The sequence below is a fragment of the Phascolarctos cinereus genome, unplaced genomic scaffold, assembly GCF_003287225.1.
Source record: "Phascolarctos cinereus isolate Bilbo 61053 unplaced genomic scaffold, phaCin_HiC Scaffold_4;HRSCAF=312, whole genome shotgun sequence".
NCBI lineage: Eukaryota > Metazoa > Chordata > Mammalia > Diprotodontia > Phascolarctidae > Phascolarctos > Phascolarctos cinereus.
The window spans coordinates 628383917-628400035 of NW_027555847.1; the positions used below are offsets into that span (position 1 = coordinate 628383917).

At 40.0% G+C, this 16119-nt stretch overlaps 1 long non-coding RNA gene across 16 annotated transcripts in view; it reads left to right on the plus strand.

Moving 5' to 3' along the window:
• Positions 1 to 15846, plus strand: part of LOC110216080 (uncharacterized) — a 177855-nt gene extending 162009 nt beyond the window's left edge. For 11 of the 16 annotated variants that reach the window (XR_013486322.1, XR_013486323.1, XR_013486324.1 and 8 more), the window contains 3 exons: positions 6644 to 6783; positions 12173 to 12366; positions 14609 to 15846. This is a non-coding gene — a long non-coding RNA (uncharacterized LOC110216080). The remainder of the gene's footprint in view (positions 1 to 6643; positions 6784 to 12172; positions 12367 to 14608) is intronic. The other 5 variants (XR_013486328.1, XR_013486329.1, XR_013486330.1 and 2 more) reach the window with 2 other exon arrangements.
• The last annotated feature ends 273 nt before the right edge of the window (positions 15847 to 16119 follow it).

A 16119-nucleotide genomic window follows, 5' to 3' on the forward strand; every position in this document is an offset into this window, starting at 1 on the left:
ATATTTTCTTTAAAAAAAAATTCACTGACCTTCAGATAAGAAGAGGGAACCTTGGCCCTCACTGCTTTGAGCTTAAAGGTGTAAGCTCAGAAAATACAAGGCCCCATGGAAGCCTACTTCTTAAAGGTACCCTGAGATAATTAGGGGAGGGGAACACAAATACCTTGCAGGCATTTTAGCAGGGGCTAGTGCTATCTCACAAATGGAGCAAATCAGTTTTTAAAAACAGACAAACCTCTTCTTCCCCCCCCCTTTTAAAAAAAAAAAAAGACTGGGCTCCTGTCTTTGAGAGAATCTCTGTCTCAGGAATTTAGAGGTCATCTGGTCCTCATCTCTCCTCTCCTCCCACCTGAAGCATGGAAGTCTAACATCTCTGGTTGGCCTCTGCTGGAATCCTCCCTCTGGAAGCTGCCCATTCCCTAATTGGAATAATTAATTCTTGAGGAAGACGTTTTTCCATAATGAACTAAAATCATCTTTCCTCTTGTTCCTACCTTTCATTCTCCTATTAGATTTCCTAGAACTCATGTGCTGGCCCCATTTGTGTTAGGGAAAAGTTGGAAACAAACAGCCCAAGATTTGGGAGTAGCTGAATTAATTGTAGCCTTTAAACATAACGGAATACGATTGCACTGTAAGGAATGATGAACCTAAGAATTCAACAAGATGTGAGAAGGCATGTATGAAGGGATGTGTGGTGAAGAAGGAAGAGCCAAAAAATCAGTATACACGCTGAATTACAACTGAGCAAAAGCAACAATCTTAGAGGACCCTATAAAGGCAAGGGACTTCCATGCACCTGCCTTTAAAAGCACCATCTTCCTCCTTTCCTTGAACAAAAGGCAAATTTTAAGAAGGTTCAGTTACGTGGGCTATCAGTGGCAGGCACTGTTATGTGGTTTTGTGTTAACTGTTTTCAGGGAGTATACTTTGTAGTTTGTGTTTGCATTGTTGGTTTCGTTAAAATTTATCATTGGAAAAAATATGATCATATATCTCATATAAAATGCTTCCATCTCATCGGCATCTCTTTTGTCTGACACTGTCAGTCAGTAAACATTTATTAAGTGCGTACTACATGCTGTACACCATGCTTAGTGCTGGGGATGTGAAGCCCCTGCCCTCTTGGAGCTCATAATCTAATAGAGCAGGTGCTATGATATATTGAAGGGGTGTGTGTGTGTGTGTGTGTGTGTGTGTAATATATACAAGATAAATTGGAAGTGACCAAAGTAAGGAGGTATTAGAATTAAGACACAGTGCCTAACACAGTGCTCTCCGTAGTCTTAAACTACTAGACAGTATGGCTTATCAGAAAGAATATTAGGTTGGTAGTTAGCTGACCTGAGATCAGTCCTGGCTCTGACACTCACTTGTTGTGTGGTATCGGACAAGCCACCTCCTCTCTCTGGTCCCGAATTTTCTTGTCTGTACAATTATTAAGTTGGGCCAGATGCTTTCTTAAGATTCCTTCCAGCTCTGAAAAGTCTGTTATTTATAATCTTGGTAGCATTGTTTTAGGGATAGGAGGTAGGGGGGTGGATTCTTCCTTTGGTAGTTCCTTTGAAAAGGTGCTATGATGGACATCCTTGAATTAAGTTGCCTGGAGGGCTGTGGCTTGTCCCATTAATACCTATAGTAAAAACAAAAGGCATGCTCTGCCTAGCTCCTTAACCGACTTCACTGAATAATTTTCAAGCTCTGTGTATGTAAGATAAACCAGTGTGAAGGAGCCATGTGTCAGTCTAGAGGGTGCATGTTTGTTTCCAGTCCCTTACCCCAGCTGTGAGGGAACAACCGGAATTGTTTGCATAGCTCTCTCCCTCCCTAGAAAAGATATTTCCCTCCCGCCCTACCTCTGTTTGGCAGATTTAGTGTTTTTCCGAAAGGTTCTCTGGGTTGCTCGGTTCAGGGACCCAGCAAGACAATACTCAGTAATTGCAAGTCAGGATTCATGCCACTTTATTGTCTGAGCCTCAGTGTCCTCCTCTGAACACTAGGGATGTTAATACTTTCATTCTCTGTCTCACAGAGTCAAAAGAAGAAAATTCATTGTAAAGCTCAAAGTGCTATTGAAATATGAGCTCTTTCTGAACTATCCCAAGTTATATATTTCCAACTTTCCCCAAGACTGTGTTTGTTTGGTAAGAAGACAATGTAAATATGCTTCCTGACTTGAGATGAATTAAGGTTATTCACTTTGTCATGTGTGATTTCAGCATTTATTAAATGCCTGTTGCCTACAAGGTCCTGTGGAGGGAAGCTGCTTTAGTCGAATATAAAGATTACATCTCTTCCTGCCCTTAAGGAGTTTGTATTTTAATGGAGATATAATTTAGATAAACAAGTATTATTATTACAAATAAGTATTATTAGATAAAGGCAGCTAGGTAAATGAAATGGATGGAGTCTTAGACTCCTGGAGTCAGGAAGACTCATTTTCCTGAGTTCAGATCTGATCTCAGATACTTCCCAGCTGTGTGACCCTGGGCAAGTCACTTAACCCTGTTTGCCTTAGTTTCCTCATCTGTAAAGTGAGCTGGAGAAGGAAATGGCAAACCACTCCAGTATCTTTGCCAAGAAAACCCCAGATGGGGTCACAAGGAGTTAGACATGACTGAAAGGATGGAACAACATTATTAAACAAACAAATAAGTATTTTTTGCATTAGAATAGGCTGCATCCAGTGAAGGGTCAGAGTGCTATGGTTTATTCATTCATTCAGCATGTATTATTGAAGAGGAGAAGGATGTTCTTGAGTTCTCGAAATCATGGAAAGTGGATAGAGTTTGGAACATGGGAGATTAAGTAATAACTAATAATTTTTTAAAAATTCTATTCTTCCTCTCTCCCATCCCCCGTGCAAAACTGGTCCCAAAGAAGATGACAGAAACCCAAATCCTGTCCATATGGCTAAGCAAGTTGTCCTCATTTGTAACAGTCAAGGAGTACCCTTTGAAGTGGTTTTAAAACCAGTTTGGTAACTTGATTTGGAAAGCTGTATCAATGACCCTGAGTAACTCATTTGGCTCATTAGCTAGTCATCTGGACAGGGCAAATTGGTTTAAATGGAATGAAATGGGTTTCTCCCTCTTCAGGATACCTCACGATTCATGGCTTCTGTCCAGCCTCCTAATTGCTGCTAATACCCTTCCTGAGCACAGGACCATAGCAAATCCATCCTGAGAGCCTCAGAGGAGTTTTAATGTGTGGATTCTACTTCCCCAAGGGGTTGGGGAGATAGGCTGATAAAACATAGGAAATTAACCTGAAATGAGCTGGGCTGGGAGAGGAAGGGAGATATACCATCAGAGAAGCAGGTCTGACAGACAGCATGGAGCTATAGTGAGAGATACTATCTTTGAGGAGGCAAGAAAGCAATAATCATAAAAGAGCATGTGAGCTGCAAGGGACCCTGGAGATCATCTGCCTTACCAACGTACCCTGCCCCCATTATACAGATGCACTAACAGAGGCACAGAAAGGAGAAGTTACTTACTCAGGGAAGGATACAGGGGTTGGCAGAACCAGAGCCAAGTGAGGGTCCAAGTCTGATGTTCAGTCTAAGACTGCCCATTTGATTGCCTGTTGTTTCCACAAATTAGAGTCACCTGAGATGGAAACAAGTTCCTTGTGAAATTACAGCAATATCGTGCCTCCCGGAGAACTGCCAGAATGGTCAGGATGTTAGATATGTTGACCACATCCATTGCTCCTGATCCAAGGCCTTGTATATCATGAACATAAGTTATCTGAATGTATTGCAAACTGACTGTAATAATTTTAAGTTATTTTCTCTTTTGAGAAAAAGAGCCTGCTGGGGTTTCATGCAGGATTAATACTAAAATCACACTTTTCCTTTGGGTGCTGTTTGTCCTCTTAGGCGAGGACTGGGTTTGTATCCACCTCATGCTACCTATTCCCCAGATTTGGTTTGAACACCTTTTGGTCGTGGCATTCAAGGCTGAAGATTACAAACTTTGAGAGGTCTCAGTGACTATCCTGTGTTAGAGTCCTAGTCATTGTTAGTCTGGTGCCCTTCAAAGCTCAGCTCACATGCTCACCTCCTTCAGGGAGCCTTTCTACTCTATAATCAGTCAGTCAGTCAGTCAATAAGCATTTATTGAGCACCCACTGTATGCCAGGCACTGTGCTGGCACTTGGGATGCAAAAAGAGGCAAAAGACAATCCTTTGCCTTCAAGAAGTTCTCAATCTAATGGGAGAAATAACAATCAAACAAATAGGTACAAGGATAAATAGGAAATAGTTAAGAAAGGGAAGACACTACAATTAAGAGGGGCTGGGAAAGGCACCCTTTAGAAGATGGGCTTTTAGTTGAAAATTTTAAGGAAGCCAGGGAAACAGGAGGTAGAGATGAGGAAGGAGAACTTTCCAGGCATGGGGGCAGCCGGAGAAAATGGTCCAGAGCCAAGAGATGGACTGTCTTATTTGTGGAACAGCCAGGAGACCAGTGTCATTGATTTGAAAATTATATGGGGGCAGCTAGGTGGTGCAGTTGACAGAACTCAGACCTTGGAGTCAGGAGGACCTGAGTTCAAATGCGGCCTCAGACTCTTGACACTTACTAGCTGAGTGACCCTGGAAAGTCACTTAACCCTGATTGCCTCACTAAAGGAAAAGAAAAGAAAATTATGTGGAGGGGAATAAAGTATAAGAAGACTGGAAAAGAGCTAGGTTATGAAGGGCTTTGAATGCAAGTAGAGGATTTTGTTTTCATTCCTGGAGGTGATAGGGAGCCACTGGAGTTTATTGGGGGGGGGTGATGATCAGACCTTTAGGCAAATCACTTTAGTGGCTAAAAGAAGGATGGATTAAAGTGGGCCAGCACACGCACCACTACATCAGAATTCTCTTCCTATAGCTTCTACAATGTTCACTGTTCCCATCTTTGCCAATTTTTGTGGTATGCAGTGAAACCTTAGAATTTTTTTAAATTTGCATTTCTTTTATTCTTTGTGTCATGGAGCATGTTTTCACATGGGTCATTTACAGTTTGCAGTTCTTCATGTGAAAACTTAAAAAAAATGTTTTCCCCCCTGGTCTTTGACCACTTGTGTTACCGGGCACAGCTCTTAATGTTATGTATTTTTATCTATTCTTTACATATTTTGAGTATTAGACTTTTATGAGTGATATTTGATGCAAAATATTACTTATTTTATCTCTTCTAATTCCAACTTTGTGCATTTTATTCATGAAAAATCTTTTATATTTTATTTGGTAAAAATTACCCATTTTATCTTTTATTGTATCCTCTATTCCTTGTTGATTTAAAATTTTCCTCCTTGGCCCTAATTGAGAGATATCTGTTCTGTTCTCTTATTTTTTTCTTTTCACGATATTGCCTTTTGCATTTAGGATGTATATATATCCATTTAGAGATTATTGTTGCATATAGTTAGATGTTAGTCCAAATCTAATTTTTGCCAAAGCACTTTTGAGTTTCTCCAGCAGATCTTATTGAAATGAAAATCCTTCTCTCATAGATTTATGTTCTTGGCTTTATAAAACATTGGGCTGCTATTGCCACTTGCTTCTACGTCTTGATTATCTAGTCTGTTCCACCTCATCTACTTTTTTTTTTTTTGGTGACCACTGCTAAGTAGTTTTAGTAACTAGTACTTTATAATGCAATTTGAGACCTAGTAATGACATGTCTCTTTGATGCACGGTCTTTTCACTGTTTTTTCTTAAAATTCTAGAACTTTTCTTCCAAATGATTTTGGCGTTATTTTGTCTAGTTCCCTCACCCCTAAAAAAAAACCAACAAAACCTTTTTCCTAATTTGATTGTTATAGCACAGAAAGTGTATATTAACCTAGATTTGTCTTTTTTATTTTATTATCACAGCCCCGCCATAACCTATGGATCACTCTCCATTTATTTAAATCTCTGTTTTTGTAAAGATGTTTTGTTATATTTGCATAATTCTTGTTTGTATCTTAGCAGGTTATTAAGTTCTAGGTTTATTATAGACTTCGTAGTTATTCTGAATGGAATTTATCTTCCTGTTAACTCTGAATGTCCCCTAAGGCCCAGTCTTGAGCTTCTTTTTCCTCTATACCATTCCAACTCCAGTGGCTTCTGTTGCTTCCAGGATTAAATCTAAAATCGTCTGTTTGGCTTTCAGACCCCTCATCATAACCCAGCTCCTTCCTACCTTCCTAGTCTTCTTACACCTTACTTACACCTTACTCTCCTCCGTCTACTCAGTGGTCCAGTGACACTGGCCTCCTTGTTGTTCCCTGGAGGCAACACTCCATCTCTGGATTCTGGGTATTTTGATTGGCTGCCTGGGTATTTTTCCCATTCCTGGAATTCTCTCCCCTCCCATCTTAGCTAAAATCTCATATTCTACATGAATATTTTCCTGACCCGCTTTGTTGCTGATGCCTTCCCTCTGTGGATTATCTCCAGTTTGCCCTGTATATAGCTTATTTGTACATAGTTGTTGACATGTTGTCTCTCCCTTTAGATCGTGAGCTTTTTGAGAGCAGGGCCTAATCTGGGTGAGTGAGGGTGGATAGGGGAGAGGTGGCTTTATGTCTGGTAAATAACAGACACTTAATAAATGCTTGTTGACTTATTGTTCTTCATTTTTGTTGGTACTGACTATTCAAGGCCTCATCCCTCTGGGAATAGCAGAAGTCTTACCTTCTTTGTGAAGCCTTCCCCAGAGAGGATCTACGTGGTAGAAGGAGCATGGCTTCGGACTTAGGACTTGTGTTCACATCTTGGCTCTGCTACCTATGTGACCATAGGTAAGACATTTCATCTCTTTGTCTTCACAATGTCTAAAGTCAGTTCTAGTTCTAAATCCTATTAAGACATAAGTGTGTAAAAATTGCCAGTGGGGTTATTAGCTTATAGTAGGTAGAACGTGTTTCTTAGTGGTTTTTTTTTTAAACATAAGACTTGTCAGTTTTTTTTGTCAAGTTTTCTGGTTGGTTGCAGATCTTGCTGTAGAATGAAACCTTTGTTGGTGGGAACCAGGAGGATGAGAGGGACCATTGTCAAAAAGTGAGAACATGCTTATGTGATGGGGAAGTGGGATAGCAGCCTTCACAGGGGCAGGTGGTAGACAGGCGTCCAAGAAGAGATAAACAAGCATTCCTCTGTGTGGCTGAGGCTCTTGACTAAGTGTATTATGGGCATGCTTTTTGGAGAGATCTCAGTTGAGAAGCCTGAGTTAAAGAGTATATAAGGTTAAACTGAGTAAGTATTTATAGACTAGCTACTGTATATATGCTAGGGGTCTTTCTAGTTATCTCTGGAGCTGTCACATGCTCTAAGAGTGATGGAATCTGGACAAGTATAGGATCAGAGACAGAGTCTAAGCTGTCTTAAGAAGAGCCTATCATACTCAGTGATAACTAAGGCTAGACCTATGTATCAGTACAATGAAAAAAAAGAGAAAAGGGCCCTATTTGCGCGAAAGTATTATAGCACCTCTTTTCATAGTGGCAAAGAACTGGAAGTTATGGGGGTGTCTGTCAGTTGGGGGATAGCTGAACAAATTATGTTATGTGATTGTAGAATATTATTGTTCTGTAAGAAATAATGAATGGGCTGTTACAAAGAAACCTAGGAAGACTTGTATGAACTGATGCAGAGTGAAATAAGAAGAGAAAGGAGAACAATTTATAGTCTAATAAAAAGAGCTTATCCTCCCAGACTCATCTGTACTAAGAATAGTGACATCTCCACCTAGGGGAGTTACCAAATATGACCACCAAAGAAATCTAGGGACTTAAGAAATTAAGTCATATACGAGACTTCCCTTGGGCATCTTCCCAAGGGTCATGGTGTTTAGAGAAATACACAGAGAAATTTACTTATTTCCAGAATAGGTTTTGTTGATATATTCTGTCACCATATTATCACATGAATCTCTCCCAGAGAGTCATCACGTATGACAAATAATATTTTTTGTAGAGGAAAAAAGGTCAGCATAATTGATTGATTGAAAAAATTCCAAAAACGTGTGCAGTTTGTAACACTTTATAGAGAGAAATTTAGACACCAGGAAAGATTTTTAGCAGTGTGTTGTGGTAGAAAGAAATCTGAATTTGGAGTCTGAGGATTTAGATTTATAGCCTGACTCTGACATTTTTTAGCTCTTCAGCCTTGGGCAAGTTATTTTACCTCTGTGGCATTCACTTTTTCAGTTTGTGAAATGTGTGTGTGCTTAGAGGAAGAGAAGGTGTTATACTAAATGACCTCTAAGGTCCCTTTCAGTTTTATGTCCTATGATCCTATGATGAATAACAGGCAAACATCAGCAGGCAAGATCAAGATTAGTTATTGTTATCTATTTGGAATGTGTGTGGGGTGGGGTGGGGGTGGGTAATTGGGGTTAAGTGACTTGCCCAGGGTCACACAGCTAGTAAGTGTCTGAGGCTGGACTTGAACTCAGATCTTCCTGACTCCAAGGCCTGTGCTCTATCCACTGCACCACCTAGTTGTCTCCGTTTCTGTTGGGTTTTAGATATGAGAATATGCCCAGTATCATCCTGTTTACTTTTTTAGGGAGGCAGCTTGGTATACTAGAAAGAACACTGGAGTTGAAATCAGTCCTGGGTTCAAATGCTAACTTTGCTTCTTACTTGCTTGTGTGATCTTGGGAAAATCACTTCATTTCTCTGGACCTTGGTTTCCTCAAATGAAGACACTGGACTAGATGACCTGACCATTCTAGTCTCACGTTTCTTCTACCTTAAACCTCTAAGTACTTGATACCTCCTAATTGCTATCATGGTAATTCCTGCAAAGTATCTCCCTGCTTCTCTTGGGCATGATACCTATGCCTATTACTACGCTGGCCATGGTGCTGACATCTATGAGGAACATTTCTTATAGGATATGGTACATGTCCTAGAGGATTCTTGTTGTGGATTGGGGAAAAGGATATACACTCATGAATAGATCACAATATAAGATGGTAGGTAAACATGATTAAATGATAAAAAGTATGTTTGAGAAAGAGGATTTGATGTACTTTAGAGATGGAGGTCTGAATTCTTCAGTAGATGTGGAAGACTTTTTAAAGGGGTAAGAATTGAGCAAGAGTGTGAAGGGTAGACAGGATTCAGAGTCCTTTCTGAACTTTTTGGTCTTTGCTCTGCTTTCACAATCCTCAGTCAAGTGACCTAGCAATCTGGCTTATTCTGTACCCTATAGGAAACTCTGATAGCAGTTTTTGTTTTTCAGTTTTGGTCTGATTCAGTATTTCCATAAGTGCTTCATAAATACTTCCAGTTGCAGTCTCAGTGCCCTATAATTTGAATATAGAAATAGCAGAGGCCTCTTTCACCTTGATAACCTCCCATAACCCTCATCTTATTATTCTTATTCCTGAGCCCTGTTGTCTTAATTGAATTTGGCTGTTGTCCCAGATCTGACTGTGAACATATTAAAACTTGAAAAGCTATTGTAATTCTTCAGATAGTCAAATAAATAGGCATCAATTTTTTTTAATTTTTATTTTTGTAAGCAACACTTATCAACAAAATTCATTGGTTCCTCTTACCCCCACCCTCTTGCAATCCCACTTGGATCCATTTCCCACAGTTTCTAAGTTTGAAGATTAATGCAGTCTCTTTCCTCTTTTAGTCATTCTATGTTGTAATAATATGTGTCATTCCCCCAGTGGGATAAGGAGGCTGTTCAACCTCTGAGGTTACCAAACTCTTACAATAAAAGTGTAGTCATTTTGAATTGGGTCCAGTTCATGGCTTGTCACTTCCCAGCCAGGGTTATTGGGAAGGGGAATGTGGCATAGGCTGAGCTGGTCACTCTTGGGATGTTCAGCTTTATGTACTGAAGCACAGGCATGGTGACAGGTTATTCTTTTTAAGGGCTCTCTAAGTTAACACTGTAAGTTGAATCATATTTTTACTTAAGAAATAGTATTACAATAGAGGCTGCGTCCCTGAACAAAGGCTTAAAAAATCTTACTTTTGTTGATATATTTTACTTTTAAATTACATTCATTTCTAAATATATCCCTTCTTTCTTTCTATCCAGTGACCCATTTGTCCCTTGTAACAAAGATTAAAAGGGGGGAAAAAGAGGTTCCAAAACAATCAATGTATTATCTGTGCCTGATCATACACACAATATTCGATAGCCATGTTCTCCTGCCTCTGCAAAAAGAAAAAGAGAATAATTTCCTCCATTCTTTTCCCAGACAAAATTTGATTGTTATTATATAGCGTTCAGCATCAGTGTTTTTTGGGCTTTCTGTTTTTGTTGTTATTTACATTATGTTTATATTTTCCTGGTTCTCTTTATATCAGTTGACATAAATCTTGTGTTTTTCTGAATTCTTTGTATTGGTTCTTTCTTACAGAGTAAAAATATTGTATTACATTCATATATCACAAATATGTTTAGCCCAGTTGATAAAAATCAACTTTTTATAGATATGCTCAACAAACGAGCTCTTAATGGGCCATCTTCAAGCAATGCTTCAGTCTATATCTCCCCCTGGAGCCCTTGACTCTCACTGTGGAGACTTGGGATCCCAATTGGTGAAAATTCCTTACTTAGCCTGACCCAGCTCTAACATGCTGCTCCCCTGCCATCTTCATGCAGTGCCTCTTAGGGCATTCCATCTCCTTTTCACTCCCCTTCCTCTAGATCTGGAAAAAAATAATCAAGTCACCATTCCTATGGTTCCACTCATTATCCCTGGGAGTTCTCTGACCACAATCTTCCTCTATACCCACTTTTGTTGTTGTTCAGTTATTCACTTACGTCAGATTCTTTGTGACCCCAAGGACCACAGCATTCTCCTTCACTGTCTCTCTAAGTCTAAGTTCATATTCTTTGTTTCCATGAAACTTTCTATCATCTCATCCTCTGCCGTCCTCTTTTCCTTTTGCCTTCAATCTTTCCCAGAATTGGGGTCTTTTCCAGTGAGTCCTATCTTCACATTATGTGGCCAGACTATTTAAGCTTCAGCTTCAGTATTTCACTTTCCAGCGAATAGCCCAAATTAATGTCTATAATTACAGACTAATTTGATCTCCTTGTTGTCTAAGAGACTCTCAAACATTGAGTTCCACAGTTGAGAGTTCTGTAAAATTATTCCTGGGGCTGTGAGGTTCGACAGTTGGTTATTTGCTTTCTTTTCTTTTCTTCCTGGTTCATTCTTGTTAAACTTTGTTTACAAATCAACACGTCATGCAGATGCCTGTCACTTTTTAACCACTTGAAATGTACCTGCATTTCCCAGTCGCTTACTTTGTCCCAGCTCCCTTGTTACCCTGACAATAAAGGGGGCAGGAATTAGGATGATACAGCCAAATAAAAGTGGAAATGTGATTTATTGTGGAGGCCAATGCTGGGCATATAGAAAGAAACCCCTGGCTTTGTCCCTAATTTGAAGTCAAGATTGGCATGGGCCCAGCCCCAGGTAGAACCTGGGCAGCATGGCCCTTAACACTCACTAGCTATATGGTATGCAGTAGGAAGTAAATTGCTTCACTTCTGCTTGGACCACCTGTCTCATAAAGTTTGTAACTCCATGACACTTGTAAATCACTATAGAAGAGTCAAGTTAGTCAATGTTTATTAAGTGCCTACTGTATGCCTAACTGCCAAGACTACAAAGAAAGGCAAAAACAGCCCCTGCTCTCAAGGAGTTGGCAGCCTGATGGACTAATTATTATCAGAGTTTGTTCTGATCCTTGGACTCCCTAGATAGAGCTTTTGTGTGCTGAATGGTGAGGCTGATACTAAAACGAGTAAGACACTGGCCCTGCTCTCTCCAGGAAGCTCACAACCTGAGAAGTTATGTTGGGGAGGAGAGGTAAGACAGGAGAAAAATTAACATAGAGAAATGTGAAAGGGTGGGAAAAGTAATTAAATATTCAAGGGTTTGAGGATGAAGTGACATCCAGGAAAACTGTCTAGAGATGTGAATCATAGACTCTCAGAGTTGAAAGGAAGCAAACTTCTGTGTAAATATGAGTTCTGTTTGTTTCCATGTATTTAATTCAAGACTTTACCATAGGATCATAGATTTAGAATTGGAATGGATCTTAGAGGCTATTGAATTAAACCCCCTGGCTTTATTGATGAAAAAACTGATAAAGATAAAGATAAACAGCTAGAGAGGTTAAATGATTCTTTATTTCTCACCAGGCTGTAATCCGGATTCCTCCATCATGAAAACTCTTCATCCTGGGAGATTTGCTTCGCCCTGGAATTCACACCTCAGAAGTACCCTTAGCCCTTGGGGCCTCTGACTCTGATTGGGCAGCTTCTCCCAGAACCTTTGTTTAAGGAGGGTGTCCTGGTTGGCTGCAGTCTGGATTTTTCCACCAAGTCCTCCTGAGGTACTTTCTTCTCCCCTCTCCCTTCAGCTTCCTTTTCTGCATTGTGTCTTCCATTAGAATATAAGCTCTTCTGAGGCTGGGACCACTTTGCTTTTTGTTTGTATTTGTGGTCCTACACAGTACAGGTTTGAGAAATGCTTATTGACTAACTTGGTCACATAAGTAGTAAATGTCTGAGCCTACATTTAAACCCAAATCTTCTTGACTTCCAACCCAGTGCCCCCCAAATAACAGAATCATCTAGAAGCCCAAATCTAAGTAGTTGACCAGTCTGATGAATTTCACCTCCTTGATATTTTTTGCATCCGTCTTTTAATCTCTAGTCGGAGATATTGCTCTAGTCCCTGGCCCTCATCACCTCTCCATTGGTCTAGTGTGAGAGTGTCTTCACCCTGTATCCAATCTCTACCTCCTCTAATCTTTCTTTCTTACAGATGCCAAATTGATATTCCTAAAGCCCACCGGTATGACCTTATCACCCTCTGGTCAAAAAGTTCCACTGGCTCCCTATTGCCTCAGGGATAAAATAGGAACTTTTATTTGACACTTAACACTTAGTATTAGACTGAGATCTACTTGAGAACAGGAACTGTCGTTTGCCTTTCTTCATAACCCCAGCACTTAGCTCAGTGCCATAGCAAGCTCTTAATAAATTCTTACTGACTGACTGATATAGAATATGTTATTGCTCTAGTGCCCTGTTCTTAGCTTGTGGAGAGGCCGAGGGAGAGTTTTAGCCCTGATCTTACCTACTTTTAACAGTGAATCAGTGGAAAAAATTGGAAGGTGGAAAGTTCTTCCTGTCCCTCCTCAAATTTTACCCAGGATTCTCCCCAGTTAAAAGCTATCTCCAGTATCTAGCACAATGCTTGAATACAATACTTGCTTGATAAGTATTGTTAAATTTGTTTTTCAGGCACAGTTATTTTTGTGACCCATGTCAGTATATGATGAATGTAATGTTTGACTGCCTAGACATTTTAGCTAGAAATTGTCTAAGTTTACACCCACACACACTCACTCTTCATATTTCCAGGTCTTCTCTTTTGGTAGAAACAGGTAATGGGAGAGCAGGGGCATGGACAGGGTGGAATAACTTCTCTGTTAGTGGATAGTAACCACATGGCCCAGCTCCAGTGGTCTGACATGTTCTCTGCAAAGGAGGAAAGAAAAGGCACTGATGTGAAGCTCTAAGAGAGAATGTTCTGTTTTTTCTAGGCCTAAGTGTCTATGATTTAGCTCATGGACACACTCAGTGAACTGAGCAGAGTAAAATACTGACTCTTCTGTATTCTCTGGCAAAGGAAGAAAGAAACAAAAGATGCAACCATTCAGCTTAATTTTTGGAAAGCTTCAGGCTTCTCTGAATAGGGAAAAAGCAGGAACTGCTCTGATACTAAGCTAGACCCCACCTTCTTGTTACTTTTCCCCATTTGGTCTCTTCTTGGGCTTGGTTTGCTGCACTGGAAGCAGAAATAGAACATGTGCCTTTGGACTATGAATCTAGGGCTTTTCTCCACCCCTGTGCTAGACCATTCTCCCTGGCCATGAATTTTGGAGTAACTCTCCTACTTAGTGGTCAGTTGGTAGCAATGGGGCTCTATTCAGTAAGACACTGTCACTTTTTGGAGGGACTGTGGGAGCTCTTTGACTGAACTTTGGAGTACCAACAATTAGTACCAACAGTCTCAGAGGTGGAAGGAACATGGGAAATGACTTATCTCATCTCACGCATACCAAACAGGAATCCTCTGTATAACTATCCCTGAAAATGGATCGTACAGCCACCACTCAAAGAATTCTGGTCAGGAGAGGGTCTCCTGCTTTCTGATGCAGGCCATCCTGCTTTTGGAGACCTCTCATTCTCAGGAAGTTTTTCTTTAGGGTTGAAATTGGCTGTTCCACAACTTCTTTACAGTGTTCCTTGTTCTGCCCTTGGTAGCCAAACAGAATAAAAATCTGTCTTCAACTGTTGATCACTGAAATACTCAAAGGCAGCTAATTTGCCTTCCCCTGCCCACCCAGTCACTTCTTCTCCAGGTTAAATTAAAAGTCCTTAGTTCCTTCAAATGACAGTTGTATGGCATGGTGGTTGCCCTCATGGACATGTTCCTGTTTGTTAGTGTCTTTACTCAAATATGGTGCCAAGAGCTGGTATAGCTTTTTCCTCCTTGTTTGTTTGTTTAATGCTGACTATCTTAACCTTTTATTTACTAACTCATTTTTTGTTTATATAAAACAGCAAAGAGCCCCTGAGGTGGGGGGAGACAAGGAAGCTTACTTCAGACAAGTCAAAACACTACCACCTTGACCACCATCTCCCTTCAGAAACCGTTGGAGACAATCCCAGGAGCCTTAGGAATAGTAGCGCTTGTGGCCTAGTGTCCACAGTTATCATCCTGGGAAGGAATCCCTATGGAGATGCAGCTTGGTAACTGCTCCTTTGGGGGCTACAGATGAAGCTGTCAAAGACCCAAAAGAAAAAGTTCTTGGCACTGCCGAATGGCTCAACATCAGAAATGGATACAATTTTATGAGTGCAATTGATGTGAAAGACAAACCTTAAATTCATTCATTTATTACCATGTTGTCAGACTCCGGAATTTTTACACATTGTATTTATTCATACATTTTGCTTTTTATTTTATTCGATATACATCTTTTTTTTTTAAATTTAACTTTCATGAAAAAATGTTGGTTAAATGTTTTATACACATCAATAAAGTCACTGTTGTCCTGTAGCACTGTAACTGAAACACTAGTCTCTGTAACCCAGTAACTCATTGAAATGCCTTTAACAGTTGCATTATGGTCTGTCCTGAGGACTATGGGATTTTTCTTTTTCTTTTTTTTGCGGGGGGCGGGGGTATTTTCCATATGGCTGGCGGCTGATGTGTTGTTTCCCCCATTAGAATGGGAGCTCCTTGAGGGCAGGGGCTGTCTTCCTTTTCTTTCTCTATGTATCCCCATTAGCACAGTGCTTTACACATAATAGGCATTTAATAAATGCTTTTTTCTACTCATTCATTCAAATAAATATTTTTATGCATATTTTCCTCATCTTCTCATATGTTTTCCCCCTTTGTCTGCACTTTTTGTCATTTGCCCTCTGTGGCTGATTCTTTTTTGGGAACTGCTAGAAGAGTGAGCTATATCCAGGTAACTGAAACTCTAAGAAACCTGAAGCAGTGAGTACCGAAATTGAGACCCTTGTCCAGCTTGTCTGCAGGACCAGGTGATTCTTTATGGGATAATAACAAAAGGAAAACCAAAAAAAAGGTGTTCAAATGTTCAAATTCAGAAAGTTCAGATGTCACCTGCCTCTTGCATTTTTCCGTCATCTGATTTTTTTGGTGTTTTGTACTCATCATGTCCTGACCATATTCTATTGTTTATTTTTGGTAGCATTCCCCAAGCCATATACAACATATCACCCGTGTACGGTATGGCCTTAAATAAATGTTTTTAAATGTTGACTTATCCCTCCCGGTGTTGACTACCTTTACCTCCTAATATTTTGTCACAACTAGCATCATAGATATAGAACTGGATGAGATATCAGAGATCATTTATTGCATAATCCTCATTTTACAGGTAAGGAAACTCAGCCCAGTAGTGGTGAAATGGCTTGCCTAAGGTCACACAGATAGTAAGCACTATAACTTGCATTCAGATCTAGGCTTTCTAACTGCAGCCTTGCTTTTTCCATCACAATTTGTAGCCATAGCTAGTTTTGTGCTTTATTTTTATACA